The sequence below is a fragment of the Macrotis lagotis genome, chromosome X, assembly GCF_037893015.1.
Source record: "Macrotis lagotis isolate mMagLag1 chromosome X, bilby.v1.9.chrom.fasta, whole genome shotgun sequence".
In the NCBI taxonomy this organism is placed as follows: Eukaryota; Metazoa; Chordata; class Mammalia; order Peramelemorphia; family Peramelidae; genus Macrotis; species Macrotis lagotis.
The window spans coordinates 498,019,310-498,027,498 of NC_133666.1; positions in this window are offsets into that span (position 1 = coordinate 498,019,310).

Consider the following 8,189-nt stretch of genomic DNA (forward strand, 5'->3'; position numbering starts at 1 on the left):
GAAAAGAAGGCCTATATCATAGCCCTGTGAAAAACCCACAGTAAGAAGGCATGAACTAGATAAGGATTCAGCAAAGAAAAATGAAGAGTGGCTAGGTTGCAAGGGGAAGAACCACAAGAGCATGCTTTCTCAAAAACCTAGAGAAAAGAGTTACTAAAAAGATAGGATGGGCAAAAGAAGACAGGATGATAAGGCTAAAAGAAGATAGGCTGCCTAGATGTCCAAGAGAATGATTGAGAGAAGACCATTGGATTTAGCAATTAAGTGATCACTGGTAACTTTGGAGAGAATTGTTTTAGTATTATGATAAGATTGGAAGTTGGAGATTTATAAACAGAATGAGAGGAGAAGAAGTGAAGACATCTAATATAGATGGCTTCTCAAGGATTTTTTGCCATAAAGGACAGATAAAATATAGTATGATAGAATGATCAAGTGAGGTTTTTTCCTTTTTTGAGAATGAGGGATCATATTTGTGGGTATTAAGGGAAGGAACTAATAGGGAAAGATTAAAGATAAATGAGAGTAATAATAATAATAATTATTATAACTAAAATTCATAATGAATTGAAGCTGGTAAGAAAAACAAATGACAAAGGGAACATATACCGTTGGGAGATAACTATAACTTAGTTTGTTAGGACAATGATGACCAACAATGGAGAGAAGGTAGATGAGATGCTTTCAGTTTTCAAGAAGAGGATACCTAAGATAACTAGATGGATAGTTAGAGAGTACTAACTGTCTTTGACTGACTGGAAGTATACTCTCTTCCTGTGGATCTTTTCTCTGATAGACTAGTTTCTCCCAGAAAAGATTATGGGTAAAACACTAAGGACATCCATAGTTTTGTTCTTTTCTAGTCTCTATTCTTTACTCTGGAAGGCATTTTCACTACCATGTCCCACTTTTGGTGTACATCCCTCTCAGTACCCCCTTCCCACAACACATTTCAACTTTCTATGTATGTATGAGAGCAGGGATTGCTTTTCTTTATGATTGTATTTAGATTTTCATCACTTGGCATAATACCTGACCCATAATAAACCCTTAATAAATGCTTCCTAGCTTGACTTAACTTGAGACATTCAAGTTATTAGACACAAATGAACTACTTGCTCAGTTACTGAAGGAAATGGAAGTTGTGATGGCTTAGCCACTATCAATTATCTTTGAAAAACCAAGGAGAATGGGCAAGGCTAAAGAAATACAAGTGTCATTCCAATTTTTTAAAGGGAAGAGGAAAATAATTATTCCTTCCACTTTCCAGGAGTTAAGGATGTGGTACCCTGTGATCTGGAAAATCCATGCAAAACATTTTGGCCCTCTCTTTGTACAGAGAAGTCTGATTTTTTTTCTTTTTCTTTTATGGATATTTATATTATAAAATTTGGATCAAATATTTGGTCATAAACTTTATGTCATCTGCAACTTCTACAAAACTCCCTAAAATTCCCATTTAATTTCTTATGCTGGCTTATAATATACTGAAACTTGAATGAAGAAAGTCTTTTGATATGGAAGGAATAACTGTAGAAATTTCAAATTACAGGTTAGTGAGTTTGCCTTCTGTTTCTGGAAAATGTTAATACATGTGGTTAAATGGATATTTAGTGACCATCTAGAAAGTCAAGGGGAGGTCTTTATTTCAAACATATAATATTTAATTCAATTTTTTCTTATATTTTAAGTTCTGAACTGTTTCCCTCCCTCCCTCCCCTACACTAGAGAAGCCCTCCCCTGTACCCCTCCCCTCCATAAAACCATTCTATGCATACTTCTATTTATCAATTATTTCTCTGGAGGACATCAGCACTCATATACTTAAAATACTCAGAATAATGTAGTTGTTCACAATTGTTCTTTGAACAGTAGTATTTCTTTTGGTTCTGCTCATTTCACTTTATTATGTCATATAAATATTTCCATGCTTTTCTAAAATCAATCAGTTCATCCTCTCTTACAGCACAATAGTATTTCAGCACTATCATATACCACAACTTGTTTAGTCATTCCTCAATTAATGAGCATCCCCTTGATTTCCAATTCTAGAGAATTGCTATAAATATTTTAGAATATATATATATTTTCTTTTCCTTTTCCCTGATCTCCTTGTGAAAGACTTAATAGTAGTATTGATGGATCAAAAGGCATACATAGTTTAATAACTCTTTGCGTGTATTTCTAGATTGCTTTTCAAAATGTCTGAATCAATTCACAGTTCTACCAGTAGTGAATCAATATCCCAATAATCCTCTGCAGCATTTGTCATTTTCCTCTTCTATAATTTTAGCCATTCTAATAGGTGTGATGTGGAGGTCTTAAAGAGCCAATACCTTATTAGTGGCTGTGGTAACTCTGGTGTGTAATCATCCACATGTATTTTCCTAGAGCATTTCTATAGAGAAGCTATTACTTCTAAAGGCAAGGACTGAGATTCTCACTTTCATTAAGTGTGAAAAGCAGGGAGAATTTTGCAGTGGCCTTCACTAAATGTGAAATATTTGTTTCTGTCATGACCTAGAGCCTGTTATATATCCTCAATGTGCAGGCTGACCTTCTTCATTGAAGAGAAGGTAAAAGAGCTTGAAGAATGTCTTTTTTTCCCCTTCAGTTATCAAGGAAAAATAGACTTCCTTAACATCTATTTGAAAATCTGAGTCTTATGTAATAAGATAAAAACTTAATAATAATTGTTAAACTTAAATCTGAATTTATAAAATCACCTTCCCAAGTCTAAGAAAGAGCAACCACGAATTGACAGCAACTTGTCTGAAAATAATCCAGAAGTTTTAGTGTTCCACAGGTTTATAAGGAATAGGCAATGTGATATAGTAGCAAAGTAAAATAACGTAATCTTAAGTTTAGAGTAACATAGCATGCAAGAATAAGAAGGCAATAATCCTGAGCAGACCACACCTGAAGTATTGGGTATTGTGTTCAGTTCTGAACACTTCAATTTTAGCAAAGACATTGATAAACTGGCTATGTTGACATGGCAAAAACCCATTTATGTTTGAGTTGGGCCTATCATATTTGGTAGATATTCCAAGGTTGGTTTAAGTAACCATAGCCTGCCTTGCTGATCAGATGTATTTCCATATAGAGGTAAGGGGAGTCAAGTCAATTTAGATAAATTCTAGAATATCTTTATTGAATATGTTTCTATATCATGAAGCCTCCTTATCAGCAAACCCCTTTTCTTAATTACTGGGTGATTTATAACCACCATGTTTCATCCCTACATCAAAACTTATCTATCAGCATGAATCATACAAATGTTTACAGAAAAATAAACACACAAAATAAATGTGAAGGAATTATGTTGCTGCTGGGACCTGGGGTCATCAGATAAGCATAGGAATTTGGGAGTCACTGCAAAGCAAAGAAATTTGCATGCTCTCTCTAGGGTGCTAAAACTGCTTAGGATTTTATTTTGAAATATAGCAAACAGGTTAAAAAACTCCTCCTCAAGGGGGCGTCAACAAACAAAACAAAAGGCAAGGTGCTTAGAGATAGTAAGAGGGAGAATGGTAAAAAGAGACAGAGATAAAGAACAGTTAATCAGAGTTGACTGGACCAGAGAGAGAGAGGGGGGGTGACCTTAAGAGAAGGTCCAACTAGGATTTTATAGCCTTGCTCCTTATCTGGGCCCTGAGGGCAAAAATTGGAACTCCCTTACCCCTCATAAGACCAGATTCCAGTGGCTGGGAGTTGGGAATGAAAAGATAGGACACAAATTTTACCTTAAACAATGAAGCAAAGATAGTCAATTTATATCTGGATTGAAGACTTTTCCATACCCTTAACAAGATTACCTGATTTTAACAGTATTAAAAGATTACAGATTTTGTTTCTTGCAACATTCATAATTCTCTACTAATTTTCTGCATCAATTATAGAACTGTATAAAGAATATTTATGAAACTCAAAATTTGGTGTGTTTTCAAAAGGTCTCCATTTTTTCAACTTTTACCATTGACCACAGTGGGAATACAGGGTGTAAGCTGTATTCAGAGAAGAGTGGCGCTTCCGATGGGAGGGCTGTTGAGCCCTTTACAGGGCTCATCTTTGGTGTCTACCTGTTCTATCTAATTCTCACCTAAGGCTGCAAGAAGCTGTAGCAGGTGAAGAAGCCACACCTTAATAAACCATCTCAATTTGTTACAATGACCACGAAGGTGACAGAAGCAGGTACTATAGAGGGCTAAGAGTTTGGTTAGACATCAGGGTTGCCAAGGTCATCCTGTATCCTGAGCCATCACCAGAAATCTTGACTTTTGTTTATCGACTGGACTTTAATGACTCTGGAAAAGAGTGAGGCTGATGGTTTTACATTATTATTGCCTTACATATACAATTTATGAGCAAAAGAAAAGACATCATTCATACTTTTTACCACTACCTCAAAGTCCTGTGGTGACAGGCAAATGACAAAGGTGCAGATACCCGATGAGCTCTAGTCGTAAACACAGACCCTTAAATCATAGGGTCGACTTCTCACTGAATTGAAATTGCAGTGTGATTTGTCAGCCATTGGTTTCTGAGAAGTCTTTTTGAAGGACTCACACTGCTCACCTCTTGGTGTGACAATGGGACTAGAAAAGATGTCCCCAAAATTGTTTGTTCCATTCAACCCCATCCCAGTTTTTAGTCAAAACACAAAATAGGTATAAAAACATTTGCAAAGATTATTTCACTCACCATTCATGAAATCTGGGCGTGCTAATGGACAAGAAGAAATCCAATAGACCTGAAAGACAAAGAACTGTTTTTGTGAGAAAACTGAAAAGATATTGCATCCTAATCACAACCCTGAGCGAAACAAAGTTGGCAAATAAATGCCAGTTTACTAAAGTCAGAGTTTTTCTTTTTCTTTTTTTTTTGGAATAGCCTCAGTGAAAGGAAACAAATGAATTCAGTGTAGGTTTTGTAATTAAAAATAATCTAGTTAACAAACTTGTGGGTCTACTAAAAGGAGTGAAGGAACAGTCTAATCTCTCTTCTGTGACAGCCCTTCAAATACATAGCAGAACTCTGTTCCCCTAAATTTTCTCTCTCACAGGTGAAGCATTTAAATTCTTCCATCTAATATCCAAATGCGTTGATCTTAAGACTCTCTGTCATCTGGTTGCACCTCTCTTGACATTCTGCAGGTTATCAATGTCATCCCTAAAATTGAGAGTTCAGAAGTGAACACAATACACAATACCCAAGGTGTGGTCTGATCAGGATGATCCCTTTCTTATTCTTGCATGCTGTACTTCTCTAAATGCAATTTAAGATTACAATACTTTTCTTGGCTACTATATCAAACTGTGCCCAAACTTTCAGATTTTTTCAGACAAGTTGCTGACATTGACAAATTAGTTTACTCACTTCCTTATTCAGTGCTATACCAATAAACTATCAACTTTTTTTTGATAGAACAAGAAAAAATAATAACAAAATTTATCTGGAAGAACAAAAGGTCAAAAATATCAAGGAAATTAATTAAAAGAAATTCAAAAGAAGGTAGCCTATCAATATCAGATCTCAAACTATACTATAAAGCAATAATCACCCAAACTATCTGGTACTGTTAAGAAATAGAGAGGTGGATCAGAGGATTAGACCTACAGTTTGCTAAATTCAAAGACCCCCATCTTTTGGCATAAGACAAAAGCTGTGGGGGGGGGGCTAGAATACAATAGGACACAAACTGCATCTCACACCATATACCAAGATAAGGTCAAAATGGGTTCATGATTTAGAAATAAAGGGTGACATCATAAGCAAATTAGATTAATGATCTATGGAGAGGGGAAGAATTCAGGAGCAGAAATGTGATAGAGAACTTTATAAAATATAAATAGATAATTTTGATTATATTAAATTAAAAAAACTTTTGTCCAGACAAAAATTATACAGTCAAGATTAGAAGGAAAGTGGAAAGATGGCAAACAATCTTTATAATAACAAGTGTCTATGACAAAGGCCTCATTTCTCAACTATATAGAGAATTGAATCAAATTTATAACAATACAATTGATAATGACAAAGAATATAAACAGGCAGTTTTAAGATGAAGAAATCAAGGCAATCTATAGACAAAAAAGTGCTCCAATCACCTTTGATTGGAGAAATGCAAATTAAAACTCTTACAAGATACCATCGCACACCTATGAGATTGGCTAATAACACAAAAAAGGGAAATTATAAGTGTTGAAAAGAATGTGGGAAAATTGGGATATTAAATGCACTGTTAGTGGAACTGTAAACTAATCCAACCATTCTGGAAAACAATTTAGAGCTATGCCCATAGAGCACCCAAACTGAGCATACTCCTTAATCTGGCAATATCACTACTAATTCTATATTCCAAAGAGATCATAGAAAAGGGAAAAGGACCTACATGTGCAAAAATATTTATAATCTCACTTTTTTTTGTGTGGAAAAAAATTGGAAATTGAGGGAATTCCCATCAATTGGAGAATAGCTGAACAAGTTGTAGTATATAAATGTAATGGAATACTATCATGCAATGAGAAATGATGAACAGGTAGATTTCAGAAAAACTTGGAAAGACCTTTATGAACTGATACAAAATGAAATAAGCAGAACCAGGAAAATAATGACCCAGCTCTTCTCAGTCTCACAATGATCCAAGACAAGTACAAAGGACTCATGAAGAAAAATCTTATCCATATACAGATAAAGAATTGATAAAATCTGAATGATCGAAATATATTTACTTCAAATGTTTCATTAATTCTTGTAGTTTTTTTAATTTTGATCTTTTTTTTTACAACTGAGACTAAGATGGGAATATGTTTTACATGATAGCACATGTATAGTTTATTTACTAACATTTTCAGGAGAGGAGAGAAGAGGGAGGAAGGGAGAAAATTTTGGAACTCAAAATTTTGTGAAAATGAGTGCAAAAACCTTCACAATGTAATTGGGGGAAAAATAAAAGACTAAATAAAAACTGTGATGATGGTTTATAAAAATAGATGTAATAGAGAATATCTGACATTTCCATTTATTTTTAAAATTAAATTTTATGTTTTAATAAGCAGAAATCTATTTCTTTACTTTCTGTTCCTCACTCTATTGGAAAAAAATAGAAAAAAATTCTTATAAAAATTTGGATAGTTAAGTAAAATAAATTCCTCCATTGGTTATGTCCATCTCTATGTCTCTCATACATGCACACACACACACACACACACACACACATCCACAAACATCCACATTTCTGCTCTAAGTCCTTATCTATGAAAAAAATATGATGTAGATGTGAAAGAAATAAAAACAGTTTCTAAACTGCTGAATGAAATAAAAGAATTTCTTCATTATGTTGAAAATGTAATAATCAAAAATGACTATGCTAATTTGCTGATATTTGTCAAGTATTAGCCATTTAGAAGACAACCATTTGTTCAACAGATGCTGAAATGAGCTTCAGTTGCTAAGGAAGGATTGGATAGTTTAGCTGTAACCTACTATTTATTTCCTTCTATCCTGTATTATACAGAAATAGCTGAAAAATGTGTGTTAAAGTAAAATATCCAAATATTTATATAGAATATATGCATTAAGAAAGAGAGGATAAAATCAATGTGATCGGGAGTTGAATTTCAAAGACTTTTTTTCCAGCTCTTTTAGCAAAAGAAGAAAAATTCTTGTGATGGAATCAGTAAAAAAGCACTTTTTTTCTATTCCTTCAGAGCCTTAGCCTTTACAGAGGTTAAAGCCCCAAGAACAGGTAGAGCTCCTTAGAAAAAAGGGCAAGAGGATCTCATATGGCTAATGCTTTCAGGCTTAATATTTTCTTTCTTTCTTTTTTTCCCCAACCATATTTCTGATAAAGGGTTGAGTTGTCCTGGTCCTAGATTTCAGCTTAGCCTATGGTGACTATTAAGTACAGTTTTTAAATTTGCATGTCTGCCAATAAGGCCATAAACAAGTTAATATGCCAATAACCACAAATGACTTTGCTTTTTTGAAGTTCTTTTATTTTTATCTTTAAATTTTGTCACTCTCCATATAAATAGATGTTGAAAAGATACTGAGGCAAACTTTAAGAGATGAGATTTTTGTCTCTGTTAACCACTTACCTAGATTTTCCAAATGCAAATAAAACCTCTAAAGTCTGAAAACTGGGGAAAATTGAAGAGAAACTTTCCTTACAGCTACAAATGCTC